General features: G+C 43.1%; 1 protein-coding gene across 1 annotated transcript in view; it reads right to left on the bottom strand.

Moving 5' to 3' along the window:
• NRXN1 (neurexin 1) overlaps window positions 1-22,077 on the bottom strand; it is a 2,115,739-nt gene that overhangs the window by 775,455 nt on the left and 1,318,207 nt on the right. The gene's annotated exons all lie outside the window — the stretch shown is intronic.

Genomic DNA, 22,077 nt, shown 5'->3' on the forward strand with positions numbered 1-22,077 from the left:
TCATGTGTTAACCCAGCGTGTGGCACTGCCCGATTACCGCCGGGTACACTCCGGCAGTACTTCCTGTTTAGCGAGAGGTAAGCCTGGAGTGGAGGAGTAGCCTAGTGGCTAGTGCAGCAGACTTTGATCCTGTGGAACTGAGTTCAATTCCCACTGCAGCTCCTTGTGACTCTGGGCAAGTCACTTAACCCTCCATTGCCCCAGGTACAATATAAGTGCCTATATATATGTAAACCGCTTTGAATGTAGTTGCAAAATACCACAGAGAGGCAGTATATCAAGTCCCATTTCCCCCCTGCATAGGGCTTACTGCCACTTAGGAAAAGGAGCCCTTAGTGTGTATCCATTACAAAAAAATATGGCAAGGTTCATTCTGATTATTTGCTTGATTTTGTTTATTGTATTCTCCCTGGTTGCACCGCTGTGTTTACAAAATGGCTGCCGACACTCCTGCAGTAGTCTTGTGAGAGAAGAGACAACCGTGGGAAGTCTCAGCAGCCATTTTGTAAACACAGCGCCATGCTGGGCTTAGTAAAGGCACCGGATGGACAGGAAAGAGGGGATTTATTTCCTGTCCCTGAAGAAGCCACAGCCACTAGACCACCAGGGCCCTTCAAGTGTGTTTGTGGTGGGGGGAGGGAGACAGTGGTAACAGTGGGATGGAGGCAGCACGGTGGGGGTGGGGACACTGGTGGCAGTGGGGAGGCAGCAGCAGCAGCAGCATTAGCGGGGGGGGGGGGGGGCAGAGTAGTCTCAGTGCCTGGAGGCTCAGAGTACTCTCAGTCCACTCCTGCTTTCAACAGGCAAAAATTATAAACTTCAATTTTTGACAACACTTGGAAAAAGGTTTGTAGTGGTTTGGAATCCCATAAGCTCTGATATCTCATTGTTCCTCTGCAAGATTTTGCTAGGAATACACATACACAAAGAATGTTAGATTCAAGGCTGTTTTCTCACGTTCTTTTTGTTTTCCAGCTGTTCACCTTTGGAACACTCTTCCAGTTGAGATCAGTCAACTAAGAAATGACTTATTTTTTTATAAAGCCTTAAAGACTTACCCCCTGTTTACTAAGCCGCACTAGCGGCTGCCGTGCGGCAATGCCGACACAGCCCACTAGGAATTCACTTTGTTTTCAGAGTGGATTTTCACTGTGATGAGCTTCGACATTGTGAGCAACCATTCAAGTATTCAGGGTTGCTTGGTTGGTTGACCCCTGAGGCAGGTGTTGGTTTACGCTGAAACACGGCCCGTGTCGGGTCATCAATAAAGTACACCTGTTCCATTCTTGAGAGACCTTTGTGCTTCTTTTTGGACTGTTTGCTTGCTTACCATCCTCTAATAAGAAAAATGACAGAAACATTATGCTAAGCCTGGATACCAAAATCCAAAGTATAGAACAGGAAAAGCGTCGAAACACGGCCTGTGTCGGGTCGTTATCTTTGATATAATAAAGACTGTTGGACTCACGTCTCCAGTGGTGAATCGTCTATTAGTCTCTACTTTTGCCTTCTGAGAAACATTATGCTGCCATATAGTTTCACTGTTTGCTTTTGTGTTGTGTATGTAACCCTCACAATAGTGTTTACTGTATGCTTTGTCAATATAAATGATTTCTTTGGAGAAAAGTCAACGGTCTTCGGTCCATCCCTCAGGGGTGACTGAGGATGTATAAGAAAGGAGAAGGATGCGGAGCTCGTATTCATGAGGCTCATTATAACTCACATTACAAATACTTCTCCCTTATCATTAGAATCTTTTCATTTCTTTTCTCTACTGTTAAAAAAAAATGTATAAGAAAAACAATCACTTAACTCTAAAGTGGAGAAAAATAAATGTCAGAGAAAGCATATCAAGAACAATGCATTTAGATGCAAATGAATTTAATTCAAAAGTGCCATTTAAGAACTGTGAAAATGTTAATTTTCACTGATTTTTGTCTTTTCAGCTTTGGAAAGTATGCTAAGTTAACTTGGTGCACTCAGAATGAACCGCTTTCAAGTCAGAGATGTGCAGAAGCATCGCGGCCAGTACGCAAGTGCAGCAGATGCCAACTATGGATGCTTTTGTTTCGACACCTGTGGAACATATCCATATTGGCCTTATAAGTCACTACTCAGCAGTAGAAGGAGTGGTTGAAAATCCATCGGTACCAAAAGGGAAGGAAGCATCAGAGTTTGCAAAGGAAGAGAGAAAAAAAAAAAAACTCTTCAAGGAATTGGATCAGCAGGGGAGAAACAACAAGAGGCAAATGCATAAGTACAGCAGGAAATACAAATTGTTACTCCTGGAACTATTTGTGGATTAACATCTGACCCACGGGTGGTTAAGGAGAGGTGAATTGGAACCTAAGGATGAGCGATTGATAGTTGCAGCCCGGAACAGGGGATTATGGACCAGATGGTTTACAGCAAGCAATGAAAAAGACAGCTGCAACAGGTATCGCTAGATTCTATAAGAGAGAGCAAGAAACAATTACTGATCTTGTGGCTGGTTGTGAATTGCTGATGGCAGAGCATTTTTAGACAAAAGGCACAACAAGGTGGTGCATCTCATTCATTGGAAACTCTGTAACTATTACAACATCAATGTACCGGAAAAGCATTGGGATCATGACCCCAAAAGAACTGTGGAAAATGGAGAGGTTACGATCACCTGGGACATCCCCAGCCCGACCGATAAAAAGCTGGATGGCAGAAAACCAGATACAGTAATAAAATAGAAAAACATCAGAACATTGATGACGGAGGTATTGGTCCCAAGCGATTACTCGATAAATCACATGGAGAGAGGGAAGATCCTCAAGGGCCAAGAAATGTAGTCTAAGACCAAGAAAATGTGGCAGAAATATTTTGCATTGTTATGGGTGACACAGGCTTGATCAAAAAGAATTTCCAAGCGCACCTGGATAAGTTGCCTATGTTACATCTTATGAACTCCAGAGGGAAGCTCCCTTCAGCACAATGCAAGTACTGCAGCGAGTGTTAGCAGTAAATTTGAGAGTCTGAAATCATACTCCATATACCCTGGCTTAGGAGTGAGGTTCATTCCTGTCACAGTACGCACAAAATTAACCCATTTGGAGAAATTGCTCTTGACCAAAATTCATCCATCCACATTGAAGCAGGAGTTGGAGCAGTGAAAGGGCCAAGAAATGTTATACCAAGAACAATGAATTCAGCAACTATTTATATAAATTATTCAGGCCCATATTGAACCACCGTGGTCAGTGATTTTTTTTTTTCAGACACCAGCCACAATGGCTAAAAACTGGCGACTGTCATTATCTGAATAGAAGACCACACATTGCCAGTACCTGGTTAAATAGAAGCTCTGCCTACAAGCCATCCCGGCACTACAGATATTGCCAAGTCAGTCTGCAAGGATATTCAGCGGCACTATCGAGATAGTGCCCCTGAATATCCCCCCACAGGGCCCGATTTTATATATGACACCTAAAATTAACACACAGGCAATCACACCTAAGCGTTATCTCAATACTATGCGTACATCTACGTGGTTCACCTTTTGCTGTCACCTCCTTTTCTTCTACCATAAGAACATAAGAGTAACCAACCTGGGTCAGACCAATTGTCCATCTGGCCCAGTATCCTGTTTTCTAAACAGTGGCCAAGCCAGATCACAAGTAGCGCCCACTGCCTTTTTCCACCATGTAGCAACATCGAGGTCCGCCCTTTTACTAAAAAGGGTTGGCACGCCACAACAGGTTTGCGGCGCGCCAATCCGGATCTACCACAGGAGCCTGGCAGTAGTTCCCACCCCTAGTGAGCACCATTTCTGGCACTACAAAAAGTTTCTATTATTGTAGCACCAGTGCTTGCCCAGTGGTGGCAACTGTTGAGTTAGCACAGGAGCCATTAAGGCCACCTCAATGGGTGGTGGTAACTGATCCCCCAATATGGCCACACGTAAAGTGGTTCACTCACCACATGGTCATTTCTTTTCTACAAAAACAGAAGCCTTTTACCCATTGTGGGATAAGGGGGCCTCAGCGCACATCAAAAACACAAGCAATTAGTGCAGGCCCCCTTTTACTGCCAGGTCCGCCGAGAGACTGGGTCGGGCCCAAGGCAAGGTCACCCCCGGGGCCCTGCTGCCGCCGTTGCCCCCCTCCGTCCACCACCGGGCCGGGCCCCCTGAATTCAAATCACAACGCCTCACCTCGCTCCATGTGAAAGCGCAACAGCGGCAGTCTGCAGATCGCCTCGCTTCGGGCCTTCCCTCCCTCCGTCCCGCCCTCGCAGAAGGTACGTCAGATGAGGGCGGGACACAGGGAGGGAAGGCCCAAAGGGAGGTGATCTGCAGACTGCCGCTGCTGCGCATTCACATGGAGCGAGGTGGTGAGGCACTATGATTTGAATAGAGGGGGCCCGGCCCAGTGGCGGTCAACGGAGCCGAGGGCGGGCGGGTGGGACTGCGGCACCGGGCCCCCTTTGGAGGCCCGGGCCCACGGAATGTTGTCCCCCCTGCCCCCCCCTGTCAGCGGCCCTGTTTACTGCACCTTAGTAAAAGGACCCCATAATATAGCCCTTCTGTAGATTGACTGTATACTATGACCTCCCATCGAATGTTTACCCCCCCTATTTACTAATCCGTGCTAGCGGCTGCTGTGCACTAATGCCGACACAGCCCATTCAAATTGAATGGGCTGTGTCAGCATTGCCATGTGGCTTAGTAAACAGGGGAGGGGTCAGTTCTTTATTACAGGAAAACCCCTTCATATAGTCAATATATAAATTCCTAAAGATTTGTATGGGATGTTTTATATTTCTGGAGTGATGAAAAATGAATTGATGTATTTCAGTTTGGCCAAGGAATTAAAAAAAAAACTGCCAAGGTGAGAAGAGATGTGGTATGCGTTCCAAATTAATGCCCCTTGTCATGGTGGCCTATAAATGTTTTCTTCCTTTTTCAGATTACCTCATCTACTTTTAGAATTATGAACTGCCGTTTTGCATGCATAAAATGTGGCCAATTATACAAAAAGAATGAGAAGGAATCAATAAATCATGAGAACCAGCAAAATTATGTAGTTAAAGAATATCCTACCCCCTACTTTCTCCACATAAATTTCAGTAAAAAGAAATCTCTGAGCAGTACTAATTGTTTTCCTGAACAAAGCATTTTTTTTAAAAAACTAGCCATCCCGCTAACTATATAATATCTCTGTTCAAAAATTAAAAGTGTGAAACCAAACAGAATATCAGGGGGAGGAGGGGATGGGAAGTGTATTGAACGGCTGTACAGATCATTTTTCCCTAAAATAGTGAAATTGCTACTCAGACTGCCAGCTTGCTCTGCAGAATCATTAGAACTCTTTTCAAAGTATTGCTGAATTACTAACTTGAAAACGGTAATGGCGGCACAGCCAATGAGGTCTTCAGCCCACGGCCACAAGGTCCTCTGATATCACAAGGTTTCACATCTTCCGAGAGCTCTTCAAAGCTTGTTAAAAATTAATTGCCTTAGTACAATGCAGCGTGTTAACCTTTGTTTCTTCGTAGTCAAGAGAACAATCATAGTAACCACGCTACTTTATTTCACACTGTTAATGCCAAAAAGATGACAAAATCTATCTTCTTTTTTGATCTAAATGTTAAAAATAATTTTGGTTTTAAAAAGAAATTCTCAAACATGGGACTGAGAAAAAGCAAAAGAATATTGTAGAAGAATCTGTTCTGTTCTAAAAACTTAAAAAAAAAATAAAACTCTTGTATCACATTGACATTTTGGGGAGATCTGAATCATTCAATATCTCTTCGCAGTTCATGTATCACAAAGAAGTTGTCTGTTTGTGCAACCCTCTTGGAATCGGTGACCATTGGTGCACTGCACATTCTTGCTGTCTTGCAAATGTATATATTATACCCAGTGGCGTAGCCAAGGGTGGGGGGCCCAGGCCCACCCACTTTGGGCTCAGGCCCACCCAGTAGCAGCACACCTATGATGTGGCTGGCTGGGATTCCCAAGCCCCACCAGCCGAAAACTCCCAACAACTGTCCCTCCTGCATACCTTGTAAATAGCAGATCTTCAACTGCAGTGAGCAGCGACGGATACATGCTGTGGGGCTAACATGAGCAGTGTGTATTAGTTGCTGCTCGCTGCTGGTGAAAATCTGCTATTTAAAAGGTATGCGGGGGGGGGGGGGGAATGTTTGAGAGACCATATGGTATGCAGGGGAGAGAGAGAGAGACCAAATCACTTGTGGGACAAGGCGAGTTCTTCTGCCCACCCATCTTGGGCTTAGGCCCACCCAAAATTGGGTATCTGGCTACACCCCTGATTATACCTGTGTGGTTCTGGAAATCTTTGATATATTCAAGTTTAATAGTTTTAGCTATAAAATGTGTGTAGAAAATACAGAAAAGGATGAACCACCTCTTTGAAAAGCTGAAAAGTTTATCTATTATTTTTTTGTTTTCTTTATGTTTCATTCTACTTTTTACACATATATTTTTTATCCTTTGGTATATATATATTTTATTTTTGGCCTTTTTGTTTACCCTGCCGTTTTTTGTATATATATATATTATTATTTTTTTTTTAAATTTTAATATTTTTTCTTCCTTTTCTATTCTTAGTCAGATGCATTGCTTTCCACGTCACACATTTTTATTTTTTTTATATAAACAGTACCCAAGTCTGTGCGCAGGTTACAGAATAGAACTTAGTACTAATTTTTTATCAGAGATTATTTTTTGTGTGCCATAAACACAGTTTAGCCCATACTGTCATAGTTCAAACATAGTACATTTATTTTTTTCTGTCACTTACATATATTTTGTCACCTCGGGCCATTTATCTGCAGGAAAGGTAGGATCACACTGGACATTCTCCTATTACAATTAGCTGGAAAACTGGGCAACATTATAATAATGGGTGATTTAAATTACCCAATAGTGACTGAATAAATGTTACATCAGGGAGCACTAGGGAGGTAACATTCTTAGATGTAATAAATGACTGCTTTTTGGAGCAACTGGTCCAGGAACTGACAAGAGGGGGAGCTATTTTAGATCTAGTCTTTAATGGAATGCAGGGCATGGTATGAGAGGTAATGGTGTTGGATCTGCTGGGAAACAGTGATCATAACATACTCAAATTTGAGTGTGGAGTGAAGTCACAAAGGAAATCTACTGTAGCAGCATTCAATTTTTGAAAGGGTGACTATGACAAAATGAGGAAAATGCTTAAAAATAAGCTACAAGTATTGTCCGCAAACGTTAGGACTTTAAGTCGGGCATGGTCTTTGTTTAAAAATACCATTGTGGAAGTCCAGACCAGATTTATTCCACGTACTAACAAATGTTGAAAGAAGAGCAAATGACAACTAGCATGGTGAAAAGATGAAGTGAAAGAGGCTATTACAGCCAAAAGAACATCCTTCGAAGAATGGAAAAAGGATCCAAATGAAAAAAACAAAAAAAGAAACAAGATAAGCACTGTCACACTAGATATAACGCATTGATAAAGAAGACTAAAAGCGAACATGAAGAAAAACTTGCTGCAGCAACAAAAACTCGTAGTAACACCTTTCTCGGACACATCAGAAGTAGAAAGACTGTGATGGAGTCCGTGGGACTGTTAGATCATGAAGGGGGGAAAGGGGAACTCAGGGAGGATAAGGCCATAGCAGAGAGACTGAATGAATTCTTTGCCTCAGGATTTATGGAGGAAATAGTTTTCAAGGGTGACGGTGCAGAGGAACTGAAAGAAATCTCAGTGAACCTAGAAAACGTACTAAGCCAAATTGACAAGTTAAAGAGTGATAAATAACCTGGACCAAACATGAAATTGCTGATCTGCTGTTAGTGATCTGTAACTTGTCATTAAAATCATCCATAGTACCTGAACATTCATTGGTGGCCAATGTAACGTCTATTTTTAAAAAGGGATCCAGGAGTGATCTGGGAAATTACAGATGGATAAGTCTTGCCTCACCAATTTACTTCATTCCTTTGAAGTCATGAATAAACATGTGGATAAAGGTCAACCAATTGATGTAGTGTATCTAGATGTTCAGAAAGCTTTTGACAAAGTTCCTCATGAGAGACTCCTGAGAAAATTAAAAATCAATGTTCTTCTGTGGATTAGGAATTGGTTATTGGACAGAAAACAGAGGATACGGTTAAGTGGTTATTTTTCTCAATGGAGGAGGGTGAATAGTGAAGTGCCGCAGGGATCTGTACTGGGATTGGTGCTATTTAACATATTTATATATGATCTGGAAATCGGAACGATGAGTGAGGTGATTACATTTGCAGATGACACAAAGCTATTCAAAGTTGTCAATACACATGCGGATTGTGAAAAATTGCAGGAAGAATTTAGGAAACTGGAACACTAGGCATCCCAATGGCAGATGAAATTTAATATGATGCAAATTGGGAAGAATAATCTGAATCATAGTTACATAATGCTAGGGTCCACCTTAGGAGTCAACACTCAAGAAAAAGATCTAGGTGTCATTGTAGATAATATACTAAAATCTACTGCCCAGTGTGCAGCGGTGGCCAAAAAAGCAAACAGGATTCTAGGAATTATTAGGAAAGGGACGCATAATAAGACCAAAAATATTACACTGGCTTTGTATCTCTCTACAGTGTGAACCTCAACTTCAGTGTTGTGTTCAATTCTGGTCGCCGTATATCTATAAAGATATAACGGAATTAGAAAAGGTTCAAAGAAGAGCGACCAAAATGATAACGGGAATGGAATGCTTCCCATATGAGGAAAGGCTAAAGAGGTTAGAGCTTGGAAAAGAGAAGACTGAGGACTAGTGAATCGATTTTTCCTCGTTCAAAAAGTATAAAGACTAGGGGACACTCAATGAAATTACATGGAAATACTTTTACAACAAATAGGAGGACATGTTTTTCACTCAAAGAATTGTTAATCTGTGGAACTCATTACTGGAGAATGTGGTAACAGTGATTAGTGTATCTGGGTTTAAAAAAGGTTTGGGCAAGTTCCTGGAAGAAAAGGCCATAAGTCTGTTATTGAAATGGACATGGGGGAAGCCACTGCTTGGCCTGAGATTGGTAGCATAGAATGTTGTTACTAATCGGGTTTCTGCCAGGGACTTGTGACCTGGGTTGGCCACTGTTGGAAGAAGGATACTGGAATAGATGGACCATTGGTCTGACCTAGTACGGCTAATCTTATGTTCTTATGTTCTAGATGGTAACATCCCTGGTGTGTCAAGAGACCATGATGAACATGTTCATAGACCCACTTCAGGAGAAGATAAACTACAAAAATGAATGAAAAAAAAAAATAAGAGGACTACAAACTGTTAGGTGATCTAATGAAGATAAAATGGAGATATTGCACTTCTGCTATTGTGCACAAACCCTGTATCTGATTACAGAGAATACATAAAGAGAGCACTCTGAAACATGGAAGAAAGTGGAAACATATCAGCAAAATACAACTGAAACAAATAGACCTCTGGTTGAACATATAATAATGAAAGTGCCTGAGCGAAGACATCGCAATGTTGCAGAGAGAGAAATAGAGTGAAGGAAATGGGATTTGGAAAGGAATGTTGGACGAGAGATGTTGTAGCCGCCACAGTGCTTGATTGGGGAAAGAGGGGAAGTGAGACAGATGAGGATATGGAGTAGGAGGGACTGATGTGGGACAGAGTAGAAAGCTGAGTAAGGAGATGATGCGGGACAAGCCAGTGGCTGGAGGGGGAGCTGTTCAGTATGATGTGAAGGAACAAACCAAGATGTAGAGAGAGGGTGAGAGACAGGAAGTCAAGAAGTCCATGGTGGAACACCTGGCCTTCATGGATATTGATCAATGTGCTGGGGCAAAGGAGAAGGAATGACTGCCAAAGTTGAATCTAATGCCTGAGTTAAAAATATAAGCAAAATCAACAAGACAGTAATCTGATTATAGCAAGCATCTATTACTCTGGATGAGGTTATGAGGAAATAGGCTTAGGAGGAATCTAAGAAAATACTCTTTCACGGAAAGGGTGGTGGATGCGTGGAATGGCCTCCCGATGAAGGTCAGGGAGACAAGGACTGTATCTGAATTTAAGAAAATACGGGACAGGCATTTGGAATCCATTAGGAAAAGGAAAGGTTAGTGGTTACTGAGGATGGGCAGACTGGATGGGCTATTTGGCCCTTATCTGCCATCATGTTTCTATGTTTCTAATTCAAATCCAGAATCGTGCAGATCTGAGGAGTAGCCTTGTAGTCAGTGCAGCGGACTGTAAACCAGGAGACCCAAGTTCAATTCCCATTTCAGCAAAAACTATTACGGAGAGAATTCTACTAAAACGGTGCTTGGCCAGAAGAAAAAGGAGAAAGATAACTCCTTCTTGGAAAAGAGCACATTGAATGAAAAAGAAAATTGCTACATACAGAAGTGTCCATGAGAAACGATTATCTCAAAGGATCAAGATCACCACAATAATGAGAAGGAGCCAAACCATCAAAACAAAATATACCACATTAATGGAAGAAGGTCTTAAAACTCATATGTGTTGGTGAAAAATTTAAAGTAGCAGCAGAATCCTCAAAACTGCAGAAGTATAAAGAAAACAGGTAAGAGATTTCAAAATGAAATAGTTATGGATTAATGTATTAGGATTTATTTATTGCCTTTTTGAAGCAATTCACCTAGGTGGTGTACAGCAGGAATAATAGACAATTACAGCAGAAAAAAAATATTCAAACAGAACACATTATGGCACAGTATGCTACTGACAATCCTGCTTATAATCGAACGAGAAAAACGCCCAAGTTCCGACCTAAATCGGGAGATGGACGTTTATCTCACAAAAACGAATAAAGCGGTATAATCGAAAGCCGATTTTTGGACGTTTTCAACTGCAATCCGTCGCGGATGCGGACAAAGTTGATGGGGGCGTGTCAGAGGTGTGGCGAAGGCGGAACTGGGGCGTGGTTATCTGCCGAACAGAGATGGGCGCATTTCACCGATAATGGGAAAAAAGTATGCGTTTTTAGCTAGAATTTAGGACACTTTTCCTGGACCCTGTTTTTTCACGAATAAGGCCCCAAAAAGTGCCCTAAATGACCAGATGACCACTGGAGGGAATCGGGGATGACCTCCCCTGACTCCCCCAGTGGTCACAAACCCCCTCCCACCACAAAATATGACGTTTCTCAACTTTTTATTTTCACCCTCAAATGTCATACCCAGCTCCCTGACAGCAGTATGCAGGTCACTGGAGGAGTTGTTAGGGGGTGCAGTGGACTTCAGGCAGGTGGACCCAGGCCCATCCCCCCTACCTGTTACAATTGTGCTGCTTAATGCTTATTAGTCGTCCATCCCCCCCAAACCCACTGTACCCACATGTAGGTGCCCCCCTTCACCCCTTAGGGCTATAGTAAGGGTGTAGACTTGTGGGCAGTGGGTTTTGAGGGGGATTTGGGGGGCTCAACACACAAGGGAAGGGTGCTATGCACCTGGGAGCTCTTTTACCTTTTTGTTTGGTTTTGTAAAAGTGCCCCCTAGGGTGCCCGGTTGATGTCCTGGCATGTGAGGGGGACCAGTGCACTACGAATCCTGGCCCCTCCCACGAACAAATGCCTTGGATTTATTCGTTTTTGAGCTGGGCGATTTCATTTTCCATTATCACTGAAAAACAAAAACGCCCAGCTCACACATTCTTGAATAAAACATGGGCGTCTATTTTTTCCCAAAATACGGTTCGGTCCGCCCCTTCACGGACCCGTTCTTGGAGATAAACGCCCATGGAGATAGGAGTTTTCGTTCAATTATGCCCCTCCATGTCAACAGAATACAGTTTAATAACAACATCTTAATAGAAAGCATGGGGTGTAAAAGGAAGGGGACATATAGACATAAGACACAGAAGTTAAAGGGAAAATAACAGCAAATAAACAACACAAAATATTCTACAGGGAACTGGAAAAGAATATCAGTACAGTGAAAATACAACCAGCTAAAACCAAAAGAGAAAGCTTTTGGAGAGATTAATACAAGGCAATGGCATAGCCACAGGTGGGCCTGGGTGGGCCAAAGCCCACCCACTTAGGGCTCAGGCCCACCCAACAGTAGCACACGTTTAGCGGTAGCTGGTGGGGATCCCATGCTCCACCAGCTGAAGACTTCCGCCTGATGGCAGCGAAAACGCTGCTCTCCACGATACTGGCACCTTGGCGTGCTCAGATTTCAGCACATGCCTGCTGTAGACTGCCAAGGTGGAAAGAAGGTTTTCCCGCTAGATGGGATATTTTTGTTTGGTGGTAGTGTGGGGGGAGGGAGAACACTTGGTGCCCACCCATTTCTTGCGTAGGCCCATCCAAAACCTGTTGTCTGGCTACGCTCCTGATACAAGGGCCCTGTAGACTACAACTGAGAATCAGAATGATTACCCAGCACAGTAGAGAGTCTGAAAGAGGCAGACATGAAAGTTATGGAATGGCCTGTACTGCATGAAATAATTGGAACGCAGGCTAAAAAGTGCCTCAAACTGGAAGAGCCCTGGATCAAATGGAGTGCCAAATTTTTGGCTCAAACTGCTACATCCATCTACCAAGACCTGGTAAACTGCAACCCCATCCTCCAATAAAAAAACAACCCCCCCCCAAAAAAAAAAAAACCCAACTATAACAAAAAAAGAAATTGGTCTGTCACATGAACATATTATTTTACGATTAACTCCTGTCATTAGTAAATATCATTGAATAAAATGGGACCTGTACCGAAATAGCATGAGTTAGTGAAAAAATAGCCCACCAGGCATGGTAGGTAGGCTCAGGAAGCCTGCTGGGGCTCGGGGGAGGGGAAGGAGGGGGGACTTAATGCTGCTCAGTGGGGTAAGGAGAGGCAGAAGATGGTGCTTGGAGTGGGGGCGAGAGGGGGATCAGATGGTGCTTGAGGGGACAGGAGGGGAATCAGATGGTACTCAGGGAAGCGGGAAGGGGGATCAGAATTTGTGGAGGGTGAGCTTAGGGGTGATGTGTTTAAGACCACAACTGACAGCTATGCAGGTGCTGACTAATGTTCAGTACTAGCTCCTGCATAGTAACCAGACAAATTAGGACTTCTATTATGTAGTCATATCTACCTGGCTTGCTATGTGGGCACTGTCACTGAATATTGCCAGCACCCACAACTCCTGGCTCCTCTCCAGCTCCACCCCCTGTAATGCCCCTCTTCTGCCCACTTTAAACAGGGCTGGTTACTGCTTACATTCACTGGCACTGTCCAGTTAAGTGTAATCTCACTGAGCATGATTTAAGCGGGCAGAAATATCTCTTGCTGACTTAAATTGCTTATATTGATCGAGCACATCAAGTTTACCATGAAATACAGGAGATTGGGGGGGGGGGGGGGGGTGTTGCTGATGCAGGGCTTTGGAGAGGGGGTTGGGAGAGAGGGGGACTATGTCTGATACAGGGGACTGGAGGGCATCACTGATGGGAGGAGCAGGGAGGTGGGTTGTTGCTGATATAAGGGGCTAGGAGAAGGAGGGTGCTCATTCCAGGACTTTGAGAAGGGTGAGCTAATGCTGTTGTTGGGCTTGTGCTGGAAATTTGTGTCTTGCGACACTAAATGGAATCTACCCAAAAAGGTACAATTTTTTTTTCAATATGAATACACCAGTAAAGCCCTTTTTGACTGCTGGAAAGCAACTAATTGTCTCAAAAATGAAAATTCCAAACTCTAAACACTTAAAAGGTAATTCTATAAGCCTGGTGCCGAAATATAGATGCCATTCATGCACCTGGTTCGTAGAACAGTAGCCCTTATGTGATTGGTTCAATTAAATTGGCAGCTAGCGCTATTCTATAAACAATAAACTGCTTAAGATGGAGTTTCAGGGCTCTTACATGAGGGCAGAGCATAGGTGTGTCATGGGCATGATGCCAAGCGACACATACACACCTTACAGAATATTAGGCATGCACTCTCATACTAGCCATTGACCTGTCTTAAGTAAGCATGCCTAACTTTCGACTCACCATTGGAGCTTGTGCTAATATTGTATAATATCTTAGTTGCACCCTGAAGGCACTGAGATGACCCTTTGTGGCACTTAAAATGAGGCAATAAACAAAAAGCGGAGAGGAAAATCCTCAAGTGAATTGAAAACAATAAAAACAAAAAAGTGAGGACAAGTGTGGAGGAAATCCGAAGAACTTTATTAATAATCATGAAACAGCCCGACACGGCCGTGTTTCGGCATCTAAGCCTGCATCAGGGGTCAAACAAATCTTCTTGTTTTTATTGACTTAAAATGAGGCACCATTTAACAGAACTGCCACTTTACAGAAGCCCTAATTAGAGGCATCAGTTCCGAGCAATTATTTTGTGACTCGGATAGAGATGGAGAAGATTCTTAAATACCAAGCAGTGCAGTCGGAAATCAAGAAAATGTGGCAGAAATATTTCCCATTCTGTTGGGAGCCAAAGGCTTCATTAAAAATAAAATCCAAGTGCACCTGAATAAGATGCCTATACATGTTATGAACTCCAGAAGAAAGCTCTCTTTGACATAGCACAAATACTACAGTGAGCGTTACAAGTAAATTTGAAAGATGGACTCGTACTCCATGCAGCCCGAAAAAAACTAACTCATTTAGGTCTCCTTTTATACAGCCACGGTAAAAAGTGGCTTGCGGTCGTGTTGGTGTGTTATTGCTGCACACTGAAACCATTTTATACTGTGGTCGTAAAAAGCCATTTTTTCAATTGGCGTCTTAAATGGCCATGCGCTAATTTTACTGCCTGAACCCTTACCGGCACTTATTTACTTGATGGTAAGGGCTCATGCGCTAATCTGGCATTAATCAGGCAGCATGCGGTGATGGCCGTGCGCTACCTGATTACCGCTGGGCACGTGTGCGCCTCCCCTCCCCCTCCCCTGTGCTAGAAAATGCTTTTTATTTTCTAGCACAGGAAATGGTGCATGGGAAGAGCAGAAATATGGCAGGGCACCTGGGCATGCCCAGCGGTAATGCTGTTTTGCTACCTGCTACCTGTACGGTAACCCTACTACCTTTTCATAAAAGGGACCCCTAGAGACGCTGACCCCAAACGCTACCACTAAAAGAACCTTTTTTCTTAATCCAAGTTGAAGAATTACCACTGACAAACTGGCCAAGTATTCCTTTGTGATTTACACCGGTTACGCTTCCCTGTCGTTGTTTACTGGGTTTCCCGAAGAGAGGAGGTTTCCAAACAAAAATTAATTTACTGTGATTTTATCCAGATCTGTAAAATTATTCTGAAAAACGTAAAACAGTTTGTGATCATAAAGCAATGATTACAGAGTAAAAACATTCCCGCTGCTGCAAGACTACTGTTACAGATCAGTGACAGTAGAAGGTCGTTAGCTATTTACACTTTGTAAAGGCACACAGTCAATCAATATTTTCTATTGGTTCTAAAGCACTAGGGAGTGCACGGTGATAGTTATCAAAAAATGTATCAAACCCACAGGAAAACATCACACCCGATCTAAGTGTAAATTCACTTCAAACAATACAACCCTTGCAGATCACTTTAAACTATATCTTATCTTTTATCAAACTTCTTTTTCAGACAGTATAATATGGACATTTTGAAGAATAAAGGGTGGACCTGGTGATTGAACCTCGTAGCTAATTGCTCCAGGATAAGTGGCACAGCTGCAGTACTCTGAAGTTCCTTTTAACAAGTTTTTGTAAAACAAAAAAAGAAGTTGGATAAAAGATACAGATATAATTTAAAGTGATCTGCAGGGGGCGTAATAGAAATACATCTCCTTCTAATTCCTGTACGTAAACTATCCATAGTCAATACCAGCGGGCATACACTTCAAGGTGTCAAGCCATGACGAACAACAGTAATAATATTACAACAATCCCATAATATAATATGCATATCTAGCAACACATCCGACTGAAGACTCTGGGGATCTTTTACTAAGCTGCACTAAGCACTAATGTTCTTAGTGTGGGTTAAAATGCCTGAGCACACCCCACGGTATGTGAGGACATAAGGACTGCCATACTGGGACAGATTGAAGGTCCATCAAACCCAGCATCCTGTTTCCAACAGTGACCAATCCAGGTCACAAGTACCTGGCATGATCCCAAAACAGTATATTATATGCTGCTTATCCTAGAAATAAGCAGTGGAATATCCTCAAGTCCATCTTAATAATGGCTCATGGACTTTTCTTTTAGGAAGCTATCCAAACCTTTTTTCAAACCCCGCTAATTTAACTGCTTTTACCACAATCTCTGGCAATGAATTCCAGAGTTTAATTACACACTGAATGAAGAAATATTTCCTCCGATTTGTTTTAAAGTTACTACTTTGCAGCTTCATTGCATTTCCCCTAGTCCTGCTAATTTTGGAAAGCATAAACAAGTGATTCACGTCTACCCGATCCACTCTACTCTTTATTTTATAGACCTCTATCATATCTCCCTTTAACTGTCTTTTCTCCAAGCTGAAGAGCCCTAGCCGCTTCAGCCTTTCCTCATAGGGAAGTCGTCCCATCCCCTTTATCATTTTTGTTGCCCTGCTCTGTACCTTTTCCAATTCCACTATATCTTTTTTGAGATGTGCTGACCAGAATTGCATATGCGGACAAAATAAAATGTATTTATTTTTTAGCGCTGGGGAAGTGTTTTGGGGAAGAGAGTGGGCACAGCTATGCATATTGGTTAATGTGTGGGCATTTGCCATGTGATAACTGATTAGCACATGACTGGTACGTAAGTCCTTACTGCCTACAAAATAGGTATCAGTAAGCGCTCGCAATCTAATGGCCATGTGCTAAAGGGAAAATTAGCGTATAGCCATTATTGAAGAAATAAGAAAATCAACTATTTCCCGCAAAGCACTAAAAGTGGTCTTAGTGCGTGGGAAAGGATAGCACAGGACATTTTTTAGCACTCTTTAGTAAAAGAGAAACAGGGAAATACCCTCTACAAATAGTGGGTCATTGTGACGACATCACTTCTTTGAACGTTTCGTTTTGGCAGGATTTTAATGCTGCTTTGACAGTATTGTACAACTTATATCACTCATAGGTACCATTCACAGACAACTGCATTTGATCAAGTCTTATGACTCCTGAAGTAGGCGGTCTTCCATCGAAACACAGGCCCATGTTGGGTCCTTTACTTGTTTGTGCCTCATAAAGAGTTTGCATTGGATCTCTCCTGGCTTGAGAGTCTTGCGTCACCCTCTACTTCCCGTTGGTGCTCACCCCTTAAAGTGTTAACATGCTACAGTGGTATTGCATAGGCTTGAGTTACCATTAATATTAAAAAATATCACCATAATGAATGAAAGTATTAATCAGCTATACCACATGCCAATTAGCACTCTCTTTAGGCTGTGTGAGAGTCCCCTACCCTCATTCCTGGTGGCAGGAGTGGTGTATCAATATTAAACTTTCAATCAGGGTGGGATTACCAATGGCAGCCGCATTGGGCTAGTGGTAGTCCCAGAAGAGCAAGTGGTAAGCCATGGCATTAGTGTTTACCTCATCTCACCTCCCATTACTCCTGTCTATCCTAGATAATACCAGTCCTTTACCTTTTTCCTTCATATTTCAATTATCTAGCTTAAATCACTAAGGGGTCCTTTTAGAAAGGTGTGCTGAAAAACGGCTTGCGGTAGTGTAGGTGCGGGTTTTGGACACACGCAGATCTATTTTTCAGCACGCCTGTAAAAAAAATGCTTCTTTTTTTTTGCAGAAAATGGATGTGCGGCAAAATCAAAATTGTTGTGCATCCATTTTGGGTCTGAGACCTTACCGCCAGCCATAGACCTAGTGGTAAAGAATTTGGGCGGTAATGACCTGCACGCATCCATTATGTGCGCCAAGAAATAAAAAATATTTTTTCAGATGCGCATAGCGGACGTGTGCCAAAATTGAAGTTACCGCAAGGACCTCGTGGTAAACAGATGGTAACTCCAATTTTGTGTGTATTTGGCGCATGTAGGCACCCACGTTGCTTAGTAAAAGGAGCCATAAGAGCCCTGTTTACTAAGCCATGCTGTAGGCGTGCAAGCATTTTTAGTGTGTGCTAAAAATTAGCATTCACTAACGCTATATATTCCATTAGTGCATGAAAACGCTAGCACACCTCAGTAAACAGGGCCCTACGTAATTAATTATATCTGTTTCTAACTCAAGTTTTACTGGTCTAACATTATATGATGTATTTTACTTTCTGTTAATATATTTTGAACATGTTCATGCTTTTCTAATCGTTATTTAAACCACATTGAACCTGAGGTCTACTCGGGTTAATGTGGGATATAAATGTCATAAATAAAATAAAATGAGAACCGATTGCCAGTAAGCCTTCTGCTGTATGGTGTTTTATTTTTGCATTGCTCCTTCCCTCATCTGTCCACTTTCAGTGGCAGCAACACTCCCTATGTGTGGATTGGCAAACAAAATGAAAAGGTGGGAGGAACCTGCTGAACAATTAAATACTCCTACCTGCCCTACCAATCAGGCAGCAATTATCTCTCCCCTCCCTACGCTCCGTGTACCATTTTTCTCTACTCCTTTCCCCATAATCCATAATCCACCTATTCCCCTTCTTGAAACCCAGATGATTGAAAGCCCCGCATTGTTCCAAACAGCGCTCTAAAAATAGCGCTGGAACAGCACGGGGCTTTACCACCCCTATGATCAGAGATAATACCTTGCAAATTTATGTGCTCTATTATTTCTGATCATAGGGTAAAGTGCGGGAGGATTGTGCCTGAGCATGTGCTTGACCACCAGGTTTGTGGGGGTTTGATTTGCGGCCCACTGGGCCACCAGAGCTTTTTTTGGGGGGGATGCGAGGGGGGTTAGGGTGGCTGCAGACCCACCGGATATCCAGCTCCTTCTGAACTTGTGTCGGGGGGATTGGGGGACTGGAGGTCTGCCTGACTTTCAGTTCCTGTGTCATTGGCTGGGAGTCAGGGTTCTGCTTCTGCGGGGGGCTTTGTATTGGGAGGAATGGGGGGCCTGCTAGCATGCAAATGCATGCTGGACAGGGCTCTCCATTTCTTTCCAATGGTCTGCAAACCGTAACGCCAGCTCTGAGCTAGTGTAGGGGTTGCCATGGACAGCATGCCAATGTTTGGTGCACTGCTTGCTGATCATTGGGGAGGAATATGTTTGGCATGCATTTGCATGCTACTTGTGCTAAGAGCCCTGTTTAGCATGCTTGTTGTGTTCAGAGCCCGCAAGCACGTTGTTTCACGTGCTTGGGGGCTCTGATCATGGAGCGGTAGCAAACACAGGCCCTAATATGGCGCTAATAGCCTCTGGTGCTCATGTTTGCTTCCGATCATCTGTCCAAGAGTGACTAGACTTCAGATGGTTTGTGGGCGGCTATGCCTAGAGGTTGCAGCCTTATCTTCCCGTGCATTATTGAATTTAGTCATTGTTTCTTACTTCACCATCTCCAGTGAAATCCAGACATGCGATTACTCTTAAGTAATGACCAAGACTAAGATTCTTGCCTACACAGTATGCCCAGCATACCAAGGGAGCAGAATGCCACACTTTGGGACCTACTACATGGCATGCAGTACAGTCCACTTGAGTCTCCAGGATGCCTGGATAGTTATTTTCTTTTGTGAATCTCCATTTCTAATGGAGGTACATAACATTTCCACGGTAAAACAGCACCGTTTCCCTTCAAAAGAAAATGCAACACTGTTTTGCACATTAAAGACTTTAGGGCTGCTTTGTATATATCCTGCTGTGTTAGGGTTGCTGCCAAGCCCGTAGCGTTGACAATAACACATTATAAATGTGTCCCAGGTATTATGCCAAACGTTTTAATTTACCTGCATCCTCAAAGAGTGAGAAAAAATAAATCTTAGATTTGGACACATAATTGGATTTTATTTGTATCCAGATTGTCTTTGCAAAACTCACTATGATATAAAAATGTATTTACAACATATTTTAAACAAAGCAAACAAGACAGACAAAAAATACCCAACAGTGATTGAGCCATGGCCTCTTCTACCGACTAAGGACTGCCTTCTGGGGACTGCAACCAATTAAAAACAAGTGCTATTCTTGCTTAGAAGGGGGAGTCACCTTCGGGGCAGGGAAAAGAGCACCTCTAGCCTAGATTTTAAAAAAAAATGGATATTTCTGCCAGCAGTTTAGATTTTCAAGGCCAAAGGAAGAGAGCATCAAGATCTGAGTTCTTTTTTTTTTTTTACGGAAACTCTGAGTTCCCTGGATAAGTGCTACAAAAGGTTGAAATGAAGATCTTGTCACAGTGGTGGCACCAGTGAGTAGTTCTGAAATGATTTGCTGCAGTCATGGTAACAAATGATTCTGTGGGTAATCGCTCTTTCTCAGCGAGATCTGATCGCCAAAGCTAGAAGTTCTAATTTAGGAGTTTAAAATATGGCCAAGGGGACCTAATTCCTGTGGCTTAATGTGGATCACATAGCCAAACACATCGGGGAGAACTGCCACACGTACCATATTTCCCTTGTATATTATTGAATGCTCTGCCACTAATTTAAATAAACTCATCATAATGCATTCCATGTGTCAATAAACTATAGACATCACTCTTCTTCACAAAAGCAATACTTAACTATGGGTTTGCTGTCAAATAAACTTAAATATTAAAGAGCATTAATATGATTTCTATTCAAAATTATTGGAAACACTAGCATGTGCGAGAAAATCTATACTAATCAGATCTCAACTGAAAGCTCTTATGGACCAAAAGCAGGGGCCCTTTTACTAAAGTCCATCAGGCAGTTAGCGTATGAATTAGAAGCTGTTCACGCACAGCTGTGATATCAGTTACTGCATTGGCATGACAGCACATGCTGATTCACATGCTAACTGCATGGCAGGGAATGGATATGCACTGTGCTTTGCACAGTCATCACTACAGATAGTGCAAATGCACTTAAAAGGCAATTCTATAATACAAGCACCTACTTCTATTCCCCCCCCCCCCACCCCCAACACTTTAATGTTTAGATGGAATGGCCAACAGGAAAAATAAGGAGATACTGCCTCTGTGTAAGTCTCTGGTGAGACATCATTTAGAGTACTGTGTACAATTCTGGTGACAGCACCTTCAAAAATACATAAACAGGATACAGGCTGTCCAGAGGGCGGCTACTAAAATGGTCAGTGGTCTTCTGTGGACAGACTTAAAGATCTAAATATGTATAAGTACATAGGTACATAAGTATTGCCTACTGGGAAAGACCAAAGGTCCATCGAGCCCAGCATCCTGTTTCCAACAGTGGCCAATCCAGGTCACAAATACCCGGCAAGATCCCATTTTATACTGCTTATCCCAGAAATAGTGGATTTTCCCCAAGTTCATTTAATAATGGTCTATGGACTTTTCCTTTAGGAAGCCATCCAAACCTTTTTAAAACTCCCCTAAGCTAACCGCCTTTACCACATTCTCTGGCAATGAATTCCAGAGTTTAATTACACATTGAGTGAAGAAAACTTTTCTCTGATTCATTTTAAATTTACTACATTGTAGCTTCATCGCATGCCCCCTAGTCCTGGTATTTTTGGTAAGCATGAAAAGACGCTTCACATCTACCCGTTCACTCATTATTTTATAGACCTCTATCATATCTCCCCTCAGCCGCCTTTTCTCCAAGCTGAAGAATCCTAGCCGCTTTAGCGTTTCCTCATAGGGAAGTTATCCCATCCCCTTTATCATTTTTGCAGTGGCATTCCTAGGGTGGCTGACACCCGGGGCTGATCGCTGATGCGCCCCCCCCGGTGCAGCACCCCCCCCCTGGTGCAGCATGATCCCCCACCCCCGGCGAAAGACCACCTCCCCCCCGCAAAAGGACACACCTCCCCCCCGGCGAAAGGACACCCCCCAGGTGCATTTTTACCTGCTGGGGGGGGGGGGTGCCGCGCGCCTGTCTGCTTCGCTCGTTCCATGCTCCCTCTGCCTTGGAACAGGAAGTAACCTGTTCCGGGGCAGAGGGAGCACGGAACGAGCGGAGCAGACAGGCACGCGGCACCCCCCCCCCAGCGGCATGCACCCGGGTGGACCGCACCCACCGCTCCCCCTAG

This window comes from Microcaecilia unicolor, chromosome 3, assembly GCF_901765095.1.
Source record: "Microcaecilia unicolor chromosome 3, aMicUni1.1, whole genome shotgun sequence".
Lineage (NCBI taxonomy): Eukaryota > Metazoa > Chordata > Amphibia > Gymnophiona > Siphonopidae > Microcaecilia > Microcaecilia unicolor.